Genomic DNA, 14,697 nt, shown 5'->3' with positions numbered 1-14,697 from the left:
ACAGATATTTCCTTTCCCACTTGAGCTTGCAATTTTACAATCTATGGCCCTGAGCCTGCAAACACTCATGCATGCTAGTTCACCCATGTGAGTAGTCCCACTGATATTAGAGCTGATAGGTCTATTCATGTACATATATTTACTCATACACAAAGCTGTTTGTAGAGTCCAAGACTACATTCCTCCCTTTCTACTCTCCTCCCAAATAATACACTTATTTAGCAGTTTATATTTTCAAATAATGTTACATGCTAAATTTCTGTTTGTTCCTGTGTTAAATTCAAGGCATTCACTATTAATGTTAAAGCCGTGGATGATGAGAATATTGTCATACTTTCCAACATACTTTCCATTATATGGCTTGGTTCTTAGTAATCTGAAAAGATTGCCTTCCTTTCTGTGTCTGCTGAGACAACTAAAGCCAGCTGACGTGCACAGTTGTACAGACCCTAGATTTGAATTATGCTGGCCTGTAACGTCCCTGCTGCAAGTCTTGGAGTAAGGATTAGGGTGAGGGGCAAGAGGCAAAATGGTGAAACAGACCCCACTGCAGCTTTTCAGACTTGTACTACAAACAATGGGATGTTCTGGGGAGGCTGTTATACAGCAGACCCCCTACTTTAGTTTAAGTTACATGGTGGGACTATTGTGGTCCCAGAACAGCCTGGAATTCTGGGATCACAAAGGTGACTAAAGCACCCCCCCCCACCTACTGGGCTTTGAGTTTTGTCCTCTTAGAGATACTCCACAAAATCTTGTCTGTGATGTATAGAAAAGGAGCAATAATCTAGACATTTTTTACAACATAGTTCACATTAGAAGCCTTTTAAATTGAAAATGTCAGATTGGTTTTTATCAAAAATGTAAAACTTGGGTACTTTAAAATGGTTATTATCTCTTGTTGGAAAGATATTCCAGGTTGTAATGTCTGTATTTAAATCCATTACTTTCTCATCCAGGGAAAAATAGCATCTGCTTTGTTAAGATATAACAACAAAGTATGAACTCCCTGTTCGAAACACACAGCAAATAAATACAATTTTCAAACCAGAGAAGTTAGCAAAAAGAGGCCATATTAGTAGCTGAATGACTAGAAGCTCAAAGTACTAATAATATTTGCTAAATGAAGACAGAGCATAAGAAGGGACTTTTTGTTTCTGTGCTTCTCAGCGTGTGGTGTTATGGATAATGTTATTGGCAAAGGAGACATTAATCTCAAAGTCATTTGCAGAGTCTAGCCCAGGGCAATAGTAACTGACAGCTGTTACAATCTCATGGCTATTTAGTGGCCTATTTGGATTGAGAGGTAAATTCAGTTTCTAGAAGCAGGTGTTCACAACACAAACCATATTCATAACTAGCAACCTGAACTGCCCAAGCATTAGGAGAGGCCAAGGACTGGCCTCAAGTCTGAACTATTCCCTTGGAGATCCATTTTCATAAAGATGGTTAAAGTACATTAGAGGGGAAATTTGTACTACCAGCAACATTGTGTGTTGAGAAAACATCTAAACTATCTAAGCTGGCAGTCTTTGATTGTGCGAAACTTAATTACAACATCCTCGCTATATTGTAGAGAAAGATCTGCAACTTTATCCATTTTACTGTCCTCCATGCAATATGCTTCTCCACTCTGTCATGTCATGTGCTCAGGTAGACATTGGTCTCACTGACTAAGACAATTCATACTGTAGAAAACTATTCCATCAATCATTCACATTTAGAAAAGTCCCCATCATATTTAAATGCAATAAGTCATAATAGCTCCTTGTTTGTCCACAAATAAACACATTCAAGCTTCTCTTATCTGGAATATGACTTATACTAATATCATCAGGGACACACTAGAAAACCCTGAAGGGCTCTATCAAATCATTGGGGGTAGGAGTAAATGTATAATAAATTATATTAAAGTTATTCTTTGTTCCTTGGCCACCTATAGGCCTGTTTAATCAGGGCAAAAACTAAAGAAAGAGGACACTATATCCATTGTACCTAATTACTATACTATCTGGGCACTTCACCATCCAATTTATTTATCCCCACAACGCTTTTATGAGTGAGGGAAATATCTTCCCCATTTCACATAATGGAACTGAGGCACAGAATGAGTTGCTCAAAAAACTATACAGGAAGCCTATGGTGGAGCACAAAATTGAATCCAGGCATTCCAAATCCCAGGGTACCATACTAATCACTGTGCACCATATTTAGTCTCATTTACAAGCAGTATCCCTTGTGTTTGATTCTCTGTGGCATGCATCCATGTATTAGCAAGGGACAGGGGAAGAAGCCAGGCAAGCTTGAGGAAGAGGAAACCAAGTCTCTGAACTTCCATGAGAGATGGCTGAAATTTTCACCTCTAAAAAAGCCTGTTCACAAAAATAATTCTTATTCCACCTTACTCCATTTTGCAACATTTTGAAAAGTGAATTTGTTGCTATTCAGTGTTGTTTGTCCTATTCCCCACTTCCACCTTAGTGCATCTCAGTTTATCCTTTTCAATCTCTCTTGTTTCCCAGCTCTTTCAGAAATTTGTGAACTGCTTTTAGCCAGATTTTTTTATATATAATTTCTACATATTCATTATCTTTAATAATATATATAAAACTAGGAAAGGCAGAAGAGAGTTTTATAACTTTCTAACCCTTTGGCATACTTCCTGGCAGTCTCAGTAATGACTATACTTACTCTTAATTGCTTTCAACACACTTATATGAGAGCTACATTCAGTTGAATTATTTCCTGGATTCTCTCTAATTAATCTGAAAGCAGCTGTTTTAAGACCTGTACTGATTAATAGTTGCAAGACAGCTAAATGCCTTGTGCAGTAGAAAACTCTCAGAAACATACGTACATATATATACATGGTTGTCATCCTAGCAATAGTGTTTCTAGGAGACTGCTATTTTCAGTTGTCTTTTGCAACATGTCCTTAAATACTCAGTTCTGGTTCAAAGTCAGAATCTCAGCCCAAGCATTTTATCTTGTTACCTGATGTAACAAAACCAGAAAAGGTCAAGAGAGTCCTGAGCACATAGGACAAGAGAGAGTTTGTGAGCAGGGTAAGGTGAAACTACTGAATTTTATATAGAAGCCTTTCCTAATTAGAGTTTCCTTGATCCCTATGTAGATGTATTCCCTACCAGTTACTGAATGTCTAGACCCAAATCCCCATACCAGGGAATCTCTTGTGAGGCCAAAGATCTTAATATCCAGCAATATATATATATGCTACTAAGCAACTATGTGTCCAGAACACTCCGCAGCATTTACAGTAGGACAGAAATAGAGTGTGGGAAAGTATTTGTTACAATCTATGATGTCACAAGTATGACATCAGTTTATATAGTCCCCGGCACACTGACTTGATTGGCCTCTGGGGCGACTGCAATATAAATATTAAATACTAGTAACAAAGCATACTTCTAAATATGTTTAAGGTGAAATTATTGTATAGAGCTGGCTGGACAACAAGAATATTGTTTCATTAAAAACTGAGGCTTTTAAATTTGTTTTTGTTCCATATCAGGATGAAACAGAGACTCCCTGCACCACCTCCCCATAAAAATACACGAGAGAGACCCAACCCAAATATCCTGTAGCCCAGGTGAGTACTCTAACTACCAGGCTCTTCTGGGGGGCTTTCCTCTCCAGAAATTCCATTATGGACCTGAGAAAGTTTTGTAAAAACTGATGTTGCCTGAAACATTTTTGATTTTGACAAAAAAAATCCATAGAAAAATTACCAACTAGCTCTATTTTTACACTAATTTATGTTATTTTAATTATCCACTACTTAGTTTATAATTTGCATTCTTAAATGTTCTCAAATATATGGTTTCACCACAGTCCATATTGGTTTCTTGTGTCTTAAAAATAAGAGTTGGTTTTGTTTCTCTTGCTGTTCGAGCACTTACTGTAAATTTATACCTGCTTACTTAAACTGATCAAGAATTACAGCCTGAAGTCCTTGCAGTGGGTTTAATATGCTGGGTCATCCTTTTTATTTCATGAGAATACTAAGAAGAATATTATATTTATGGAATTTTAAATACACTGGCCTACATCAAAATTCACCTCTGGAATCAAGATCTAACAGTTACATGTATTAAAAGAAAATCACATGCAGAAAGCCAAATGGCAAGATATAATGGATTCCTGAAGGGAGTTTCGCTTCAGTGGGGATTTTTTTTTTAAATAATCATTTCCTTTTAATTATATTGATCAACAACAATTTTTTTCTTTGGTTTGAGTTATCAGGAATTCCCAGGGACCAGAAAAGCACATGCCTCTTGCCCACTTTGAAACTGTATGCTGTTGTACTCCAGTTTCTCTTTATCTTCCTTTTCCACAAAGACCCTCAATCAGTTCCTATATGGTGAAATCTACAGCTCTCTTTATAGTACACTTCCTGGGTGGGCAGGGAAGCCTGCTCTAGTGCTGTCATTCAACATTCTAAATTAGAGGGCGAGGGACAGGCTGAAGATCGGTAAGTATTGTACTTTTATAATACATTTTATTTGTCCCACCAGTTTGAGATGCAGGAATTTGAAGATCCCGTATGAATCCTCTCTAAGGCCTTGTCTACACCAGAAAGGTACACTGTTTTACCTATTCCAGTATAGTTTAAACAGGAAAACCCTTCTAGTATGGATGCAGTTACAGCAATATAAAGGTTCTATATACTGGTATAAAGCTATTCCTGAATAGGAAGCGGGAAAGTATTATACTAGTATTTGGCACCTTTTTATAGATACTGTATAACTGTGCCAACACTAGGGCTTTTACAAGTATAACTATTTTGGTTAAAGAAAACCCACCACCACAAAAATCACACTGTTCACTGAAATGTTATACCAATAGACCTGGCCTTACATGTGAGTAGGGAGGGTTCTGACAAAGCCAACTAAATAGCCTAACTGTAAAAGTCAAATCTGACAATCATAGCTTGGATTAACTGTGATACACTATGAGTAAAATAAAAGAAGCAAATCTGCTTTGTGTGCCTAAAGAAAACCTGAAAGGACCTTTTCCTCAGCTGTGGATAGAGCAGAAAAACAACACCTGCAGAATATGTAATAAACATTCCTCTGTGTGCTCTGGAACAGGAGCCTTTTGTGACATGGAAGTCACAGATCGTTCCAGTTCTGTATTCCATACCCAGTCAAACTATTCATCCTAAAATTCAGGGTGCATGCTTTTATTGCATATTTATATTCTGTGGGCTTGAGTAATAAAAAGTGATTCATGGCTATCCCATTCAGCAAAAGCCACTGGAGAAAACAGGTCAGGTTTCATGCCAAAGAGTCCATTTATTATTACTATTATTTTACTGAGGGCAAAATGTCTATGCTACTATTCTTCAGAGTTTATATGTTCTGAAAGATTTAATCCACAGGTAAGCACAAGTTGCCATGCTGCATATAAAGCTCAAATATCCTGCCCCCTTATGCCAATGGCACTGGATCTCACCATTGTGTTGTCACCAAAGCTGGCAGCCTTCTAGATACAAATTACCCTTTATGTAGGCTAGCTTGAGCATCCACATGAATTGACAGGATTTAAGCATGGAAATGGAGTCAGAGTTCTGTAGGGCTGATTAAGGTTAACTTTGGCCTCATTAATCTAGCTCTATCTCCCTGGGTACTGAGTTGTGAATCCAGTTGGAGGCTCTAGAGTAGCAACACATTCATGTAAACCATACATTTCTGCCAAATAAAGACCTAACTTAGCATAGGTACTTCAAATGAAACTCACATGCTTAAGCAGTATTTTTTAATTAAATAGAATAAGACAATTACATTAAAATATTTTAGGAATGATCATTCAATTAAAAAAAATTACTCATAACACCACTTTGGCACAGACATCAACCCTCTTGAACAAATCCATTTTCATCCTATCAATAAGTCCATTGTTATCCTATCAAACCTCTTGAACATGTCCATTTTCTAATCAGGAAGAAGAATGCAATTGCTTAGTTTAATGTATAGTTTATTATTATTATTAAATTTATTAAATTTATTATTTTAAAGAAAAAACTATTATAAGAGAATATGGCTTTAATCAACACATCATAGAAAATGCATTCCATCTTCTATAAAAACTCAGCAGTGGGATGTTCAACTTTACAGCAATAAAGGAATTATTACTGACCAAGACATTTATCACAATGGTCAATGTGGGTGGAGGAAACAGCAGATTCAGTGGGAATAGTCTGTTTTTAAGAGCTTTGTCTGAGCAAATATTGGGCTTTAGTCTTCCATAGAGCAAATACATACTTATTAACTTTGACCTTTTATGGTCAGCCTGGGCATTTCTCAGCTGAAGAAACTCTAGTGGAGCGCTGCATGCATGTAAACGAAATTATTGGAAAAATAAAAAGTCAGTCAATTTAGATAAAATTAAATATCACCTTGCTAAATGAAATATAATATAATGTGCATTGCACAAAGAGAATATGAATTAATTAAACTCAGTTTCATTACCAATTTTAACACAAATCAAAGTAATACCAGACAGCAGATTTAAACTTTTAGGGGAATCAGAAGGCAAAAGAGCATCTGCGTAGTAAAAAATGACCAGAGAAAATATTTCATTGCTGTACTGTGACTCCCTCACAATCCAGGTGCACTATGAGTATGGGAGAGATGGAACAACATGAAATATAGACTCTGTACAACGTTATTTAAAGTAATAGAGAACAAAATAGGGCATTCAGTTATACAATAGAGCAAGACAATTGAAACCGATGAGGCTGCTGCTAGCTGAAGCTCAATTCCAATAATTCAAGGCAATCCTGCAAGGAAAATTTTGTTCTGGCTCAAATTATTTTGAAGTTATACATTTGTATTAGAATCTCACACAAAAGTTATACTCTGATAAACTGTGTACATTACTAAACACTTAAAACAGATGTAGAATAATGCTTGAGGGTTTCTAAGTGACTGAAATATTTCTAATGTTTCTAAGTGACTGAATCATTAATCCCAAGGAAAAAAGCCTTTCATTTTACTACAAATTCTATTGATATGATAGGGCGTATGTAGCCACAATCCATTTTCAGACACTCAGGACAAGATCCTTAGCTAGACTAATCAGTTAAAGCTTTACTGAATTCAGTGGTGCCACTCTCTATGGTCATGTCCACACTGGGAAAAAGATGTGTTTTTAAACTCAACTAACGCAAGGGCCAAGAGAAAGACGAGGCCTATGAAGTTAGAATATATATTTTCCCCTTCCTCCTCATTTACTCAAATCAATTAAAATAATTGGACTAAGCAGTAATCATAGATTTAGTTTAAGAGACATCTGAGTTTCCCATTTTTCAACAGATTGACAGATTGCTCTAAAGAGCTTGGTTTTAAATGCTGACAAGCTGATCACTACTTTTAATTGATTTCACAATGAGAGGATTTGGACAGGAGATGGGAACATGTCAAGATAATTTGCATACTGAATTTATTGATGTAATAATATGTGTATAAGAATGAGAACTAGGACAATACATCACTGTAAACATTATACAAAAATCTGAGTATCAATTTTATTTAATGAAAATATAGTTACCAGCCCCTATAACCATCATACCAGCAGAGAGTTGAGGGATATTTTTTTTTAAGTTTATTCACCTACTGATATGAAATACCTAAAAGCTCTGTAGGCAAAATATTATCACCCCTCCCCCCCACACACACATATTTTAGGGCCCAATCTGACATGTTGTTACACGTAGGTAGACATATAGAACTGCATCAGTCAAAGAGGATTGGAGAAGTCACACAGGTCACCCGTGGCTCAGCCTGCAGGAATATGTCCTATTATGTCTAGGAGCAATGAGTTGATGCCATACTTTCCTGATGTCTGCAAAGTGCTACGCACATTAGTCTGTGTGTGTTAAGATGCTTCTGTTTCTTCTGCCAAACTATTCATGGTCACATTCTATTTTAGTGAAGAATTCAGTGACGTAAAGACAGACCTATTATATGCATGTAGATCCAGACATTTCCTACAAGGGGGCCTTTGAACAACAGTGCTATTTTTGATGTAATTTCCACCAGCACCACTAGTAGCAACCTCAGAATGACAGCCAATCAGTTTGACACACTGGATCAGTATTTTAGAATTGGATAATTTTATTCAAAATTCATCTCCATATTTTCTGAGGTTTGCCTGTCATTTAGCATTGCTCTTTCAAAACAGTTTTTAAAATTTCACAAACAGTTCAACATATTATAAAAACTTAATGTGAAGAAGCTGATAGCAACCCTTGTATATAGGTCACCTAACACTTCCCATTATAAGATTCTTGCAACCTTTTTCCTGAGAAGCTCTAACACCTCCCTTGTGTACAGCAGACTTTTGAAATTTGGCAGGAAAAAAGACTTAGGGCCAGAAAAGTACTTTTTCTTTCTCAATGAAAATTCATTCAGATTTGACTGATATATAAACTTTCAAAATTATCATTTGTTTTTATCACTTGCAATGTCAGCAACATTTTGGCAACATGCCAAAATAATTTAAAATGAAGGCTGAGCCCATGATAATGCTAAAGCTGCAGTAGCAGCACATACTGTATTGGAAGCCCTGAAGTAAGAGGGCTGGGCTGAACTGCCCCAGCCTCCCATAGAAATACAGTGCATGGCACTGAATGAGGCAGAGGTACTGTGGAAAAAAATAATTAATATGCACAATATGCATTAACTGAATTAACTCAAGGAATTAAGGTTTCACAGAAAATTGTAAATCTGGCATTTCCTATCTTTTCAACTTAAATATCGCTATTTTAATCAAGCTGTTTTGTATATATATATATGCATGTATTATATGTACATGCAGTAAATGTAATATATATTTGGTGAGATCCCTCACCAAAGGCTTTTAAGTGAAGTAAGCAGTGCTTGGATTAGACGGAAGGTGATCTCATGGATCAGTGACTGGTTAAAAGATAGGAAACAAAGTGTAGGAGTAAATGGTTAGTTTTCAGAATGGAGAGAAGTAAATAGTGGGGTCCCTCGAGGATTTCTACTGTGACCAGCACTGTTTAACATATTCAAATGATCTGGAAAAATGGTTAAACAGTGAGATGGCAAAGTTTGCAGATAATATGAACTTTCTCAAGATAGGTTTCAGAGTAGCAGCTGTTTTAGTCTGTATCCGCAAAAAGAACAGGATACTTGTGGCACCTTAGAGACTAACAAATTTATTTCAGCTTAAGCTTTCGTGGGCTACAGCCCACTTCATCGGATGCATAGATGTTCCATTCTATGCATCCGAAGAAGTGAGCTGTAGCCCACGAAAGCTTATGCTGAAATAAATTTGTTAGTCTCTAAGGTGCCACAAGTACTCCTGTTCTTTTCTCAAGATAGGTAAGTCCAATGCTGACTGCAAAGAGTTACAAAGGGATCTCACAAAATTGGGTGAGTGGATAATGCAAAGTAATGCACACTGGAAAACATGATCCCACTATGCATACAAAATGATGGGGTCTAAATTACTTAGCAGTCAAGAAAGAGATCTTAGAATCACTGTAGACAGTTCTCTGAAAACATCTGCTCAATGTGAAGCAACATTAAAAAAAAGCTAACAAAATGTCAGGAACCATTAGGAAAGGGATAGACAATAAGACAAATATCATAAAGCCACTATATAAACTCATGGTGTGCCCACACCTTAAATACTGCGTGCACTTTTGGTGGTCCATCTCAAACAAAGATATATTAAAGAACAGAGAAGAGCAATAAAAATGATTAGGGTTACGGAACAGCTTCCATATAAGACTGGGACTGTTCATCTTAGAAAAGAGATGACTAAGGGAAATATGATAGCAATCTATTCTATCATAAATGGTGTAGAGAAAGTGAATAAGGAAGAGTTATTTACCCCTTCACATAATATAAAAATCAGGGATCACTCAATGAATTTGATAGGCAACAGGTCTAATACAAACAAGAAGTAGTAATTCTTTACACAACACATAGTGAATCTGTGGAACTAGTTTGCAGGGGATGCTGTGAAGGCCAAATATATAAGTGGGTTAAAAAAAAAGAATTGAATGAAGTTCATGGGGATTAGTTCATGGGGATTAAGTTCACTGGTCAATCAATGGCTATTAGCCAAGATGGTTAGGGATGCAACCCCATTCTCTGGGTTTCCCTAAACCTCTGACTACCAGATGCTGGGACTGGATGACAGGGGCTGGATCACTCAATAATTGCCCTGTTCTGTTCATTTCACTGGCCAGTATACTGACTTAAACACATGGATAATTCTGTTGAAGTGCTTTGCTAAGGGCTTGATCCTGCAAGGTCTTAAGAACCCTCAGATCCCACTGACTTCAACAGCATTGCATTGTAGCCAATGGAGTTGCATAAGCAATTATTGAAAGCAGAATTAGGCTCATTGAAAATATAATACCTTTTCATAAACAGATATTTCAGTGTTATCATCATAATATATCGTTCTAATGGGGAGAATCAAATCTATTTAAATTGTTAAGTTATGAGGTTAGTCATCTGGCCTTTAAAACCGTAACTTAAAAAAACAACAACAAAATCTTGCTGCTTAGAAGTATGTTTGATCCCCAGTGTAAGTCTATAATATTGTCATATTAAAATAATTCTATAATTTTCTGTCAACAGGCAAGAGTCATATGAATTACAGACTATAACTAGATCTGTTAGGCACAGTGAAAGAAGGAATGTTCCAATCTTTTAAGGAATACAGATCCACATTCTTTCACAAGATTAAAATTATTTAATTTTACTGGATTTACTTATAATGGGTAATTGACGGCAGCAGTCACAATGGCATATGTGCAAGGGTGAGTGTCACACGGACAGAGCAGAATCTTGCCTGAGGTAAACAAAACATTAGGGGAAGTCAAATGATCAGTGATGAAATGAGTGCAGGGTTAGGAGAGAAGGTCAGACATTTCCCTGTTTGCCAAAGGCCATAAAAACCCTATATATAATGCTGCAAGAATGTGTTTGTATGTGCATAGGTGGATTCAAGATATAAATGCAGTGGTATTATAGATATATGCAGAGAGAGAGAGAGAGAGACAGAGAGAAGTTGAATTGCCTACAATGATTACAGAAAAAAGACTCATTCGTTAAATTACTCAGAAAGCAGTACAGAAGACTCTAGCTGTGTACGACTGAACTGTCTCATCTCTCAATAAATTATCTTTTACATACTTGTACTAAAATACATACTTATATTTAAGCATATAAGGAAATATAGCTACTGGAAGAATTTGTGGTAGTGCACAGCATATCTTGTAGTACTTCTGATATTCAACAATATTAGCTATATAGGGCAATATTCACAACTCCAGTATTCAACTTTCCCTATATGCACACATCTCCCCATGCTTTCTGGATTGCTATCCATGGGAGTATCTCAGAATACAGGATCTGAGATCCGCCGTAATGATCAAAGGGGAGAATTCTGACCATAGTTTTTAGTCATTAATATTACCTTTTAATGAAGCTAAAAGGTAAAATTTTCATAAAAACATGTGTGAGACTTAGGAGCCTAAGTCTCATTGCAAATAATGGGATTTAGAGTCCTCAACCACTGCAGGTTTTTTGAAAATGTTACCCTTTACCTATAATAATTTGCATTAAAATAATGAGGGGGAAAAGTTCTTCTTTGTCTCATGATTTTACATAAGAACATAAGAATACAGGAACAGCAAAAGCTTTCTAAAAGTGGGGGGACACCAGTGCTTGAACTGTGGCCCTGCCCCACCCGAACCACCTCTTTCCCACAAGGTGCCACTCTTGCACCTCCCTTCTCTCTGAGGCCCTGCTCCTGTACCACCCCTTCCCCCGCAAGCCCTCTTTTCCCACTTGCTTCTCTCCATAATAGATCAGACCAAAGTTCCACATAGCCCTGTATCCTGTCTTACTACCGTGGTCAATGCTAGGCACCCCAGAGGGAATGAACAGAACAGGTAATCATCAAATGATCCATCCCCTCTCGCTCATCCCAGTTTCTTGCAAACAGAGGCTAGGGACACCATCCCTACCCACCCTGGCTAATAGCCATTGGTGGACTTATCCTCCAAGTTTTACAGTAATTATTAAGATATTTGATGTTTTTTGTGAAGTTCAGCTCTTGCAGTGAGACTCTTAGCTTTGATTTACAAATAAAAATATTTCTAGCCCATACAGCTGCAAAGAAAAGCTTGAAAATGTGAATGACAAAGGTTCAAAAATCAAAGGCAAATAAAAAACTGGACAAGATTCTTGACGATTCTATGCTTTAGTCAAACACATGTTTGGGCTCAATATAGAAATAACTACAAGAAATTCTACAGCCTGTGATATACAGATCAGACTAGATAATCTAACGATCCCTTTTGGCCTTAAAATCTATGACTTTTTTCCATGACTATGGAAAAAATCCAAATTTATTATTTTTAAAATCTCAAGAATTTGAAGCCAATCGCAGGATATTTGGGTCTATTTATTTATTTTAATGCTTGAGGTTGGCACTACTCAGAACATAAGTATCAGTCAAGGACTGCTCTGGCAAGAAAGAGAGATAAAAGCACCACTGGGTGAGTCAGAAAACCTACCTTCGCAGACCTACTAGATGTACGAAGCAAAACAACAACATATGTATTATGACATAAGCAAACTGAGGAGACAGCTATGAAACTAGCAAGAATAGAATACAGCACAAAACCCCTTTTCCATGTCAGAGAAAAAAAAATCAGTCATTACCAGGTACATTACTACTTAATGAATGTTTAATTACTGAATCTGACAAATCTTGCTCAAATGAGTTACTTTTAATTAAGCTAAGAAAAAAGAGAAGCTATACTAAAATGTTAATGCTATTCAATATTTGTGGTAGGAGAGTAAAATGGCTTGAATTGTAATTACTTCCCTAACTTTATCCTTGCTGCCCTTATCAATAAATAAGATTTTTCAATACTGCTGACAGGAAGATTTAATTAAATGTACAAATAGCTACAGCATAATATAAATCCTTTTCAAAGACCTTGCCAGGAAAGTGTAACATTATGTTTTTTTTTCAGACTTCAGGGAAATGATGAAAAAGGGTCAAGACACCTGGGTATCCTTTGATATTCACAAATGAGAGAATAAACTAATTAGTTCATGCAAACTTTCTGCACTCTACATAGAAACCATTCCTATCACACTTCAAATCTTCCATCAGAATATTAAAACTCTAAGTAAACAGCTTTTAGTTATTAATCATGTGTTAAGTCAATTTTGTCTGCAAAAGGACAGTGAAGGCTAATGTACTCCTACATCAGATCTCACACAAACCATGAAGAGGCTTAAAGATTGCTAGATTATGAAAAGTCAATGTGTTTCTTTTCTCCTGAACTATATCAGAGTAAAAACAGGTTAATGGTTTAATGTACTGTAGTGGGTTTTATTTGTTTGGGTTTTTTTAAACTTCTTATGTGAAAATGTTCACTGTCCCACTTATAGAGATTTGAAAGTGCAGCACAGGTGCTGTTTTTTGATGATCCTATGAGAAATCGGTTTGGCATCTTGCACAGTCATTTACATCTGTGCACAGCAAGACAGCCAAATGAGGTAAAAAGCTACCATTATGTTACATGCACTTTGCATGAACGTAGTTGTCTGCACAAGTTGCAAGGCAATGGAGAATCAGATCCTAAGTATTTAATGCACTAACCTTCCATCTGTGGAGTTAAATTCTTGTTTAGTCTGAGTGTCCCACACTGGACTCCACGTGTTATTTGATACAGTTTAGAGATTGGCTGGGGAGATGTCAGGACCAAGACAGGAAGGTATTTCTCAGATTGTGACACAGATGCACTGGTAGAACAATATGGGCAGTCTTTCACAATGCTTGAATTTCCTAAACCAAATCTATCTGTGCTATTGGTATCCAGTCACAGCTATCGGTATCCAGTCACAGCTAAGGAAGGGAGAGATAGCTCAGTGGTTTGAGCATTAGCCTGCTAAACCCAGAGTTGTGAGCTCAATCCTTGAGGGGACCATTTAGAGAACTGAGGTAAAAATCTGTCTGGGGATTGGTCCTGCTTTGAGCAGGGGGTTGGACTAGATGACCTTCTGAGATCCCTTCCAACCCTAATCTTCTGATATCTGATGGAGCAAATAGCTTGTCTTGGTGTTAAAGACTTGCACTGTAATATTCTTAAAATGCAAAATCAAAAGAGAACTTGTGATGACAATGCAACTGACATGAAATTAAGCAAATATGTATATTTCATATGCTGTTAATTAGGATCTGAATTTTAATTTTTGCTCAGTATTTTCCTACGTGCATCATCAAGAAAAATCTCATTAACTGTTACATTATTTAACATTATTTCATCATAAGATGTTCATCTGTGGATCCTAACTCCTCACCTATCCTTCATAAAAATGAAGGGAATTTAAAAATAAAAATTTCCCTAGTTAATCATAATAGTTATTAGAGCAAATATAACAAAAAGCAGCCTACCCATCTCCAATGAAAATGGCATTCTTACCATTACCAACTGATGTTCCTCACTTAAATGATCTAAAACAGCAGCCCCAGACTAATACAGCGCAATCTAAACTATCCTGATAGTGCCTCTGGTATTATACAAACTGCAAGCATTATAAGTTAATGACTTTTCATATTTCTTGGCTCCCATCCAAAGGGCAATATATTGCCCTTAATCTGAACAAT

At 36.6% G+C, this 14,697-nt stretch overlaps 1 protein-coding gene and 1 long non-coding RNA gene across 2 annotated transcripts in view; one reads left to right on the top strand and one right to left on the bottom strand.

Moving 5' to 3' along the window:
• Window positions 1–14,697, bottom strand: part of IL1RAPL1 (interleukin 1 receptor accessory protein like 1) — a 1,175,651-nt gene that overhangs the window by 939,197 nt on the left and 221,757 nt on the right. The gene's annotated exons all lie outside the window — the stretch shown is intronic.
• Window positions 3,356–13,191, top strand: LOC120389129. Its single transcript, XR_005590778.1, has 4 exons — window positions 3,356–3,443; window positions 3,533–3,610; window positions 4,536–4,600; window positions 13,055–13,191. It is a non-coding gene; the product is annotated as an uncharacterized LOC120389129 (long non-coding RNA).

Source organism: Mauremys reevesii, linkage group 1 (genome assembly GCF_016161935.1).
Source record: "Mauremys reevesii isolate NIE-2019 linkage group 1, ASM1616193v1, whole genome shotgun sequence".
In the NCBI taxonomy this organism is placed as follows: domain Eukaryota; kingdom Metazoa; phylum Chordata; order Testudines; family Geoemydidae; genus Mauremys; species Mauremys reevesii.
The sequence above is the reverse complement of the archived record's forward strand: the minus strand, read 5'-3'. Positions and strand labels throughout refer to the sequence as shown.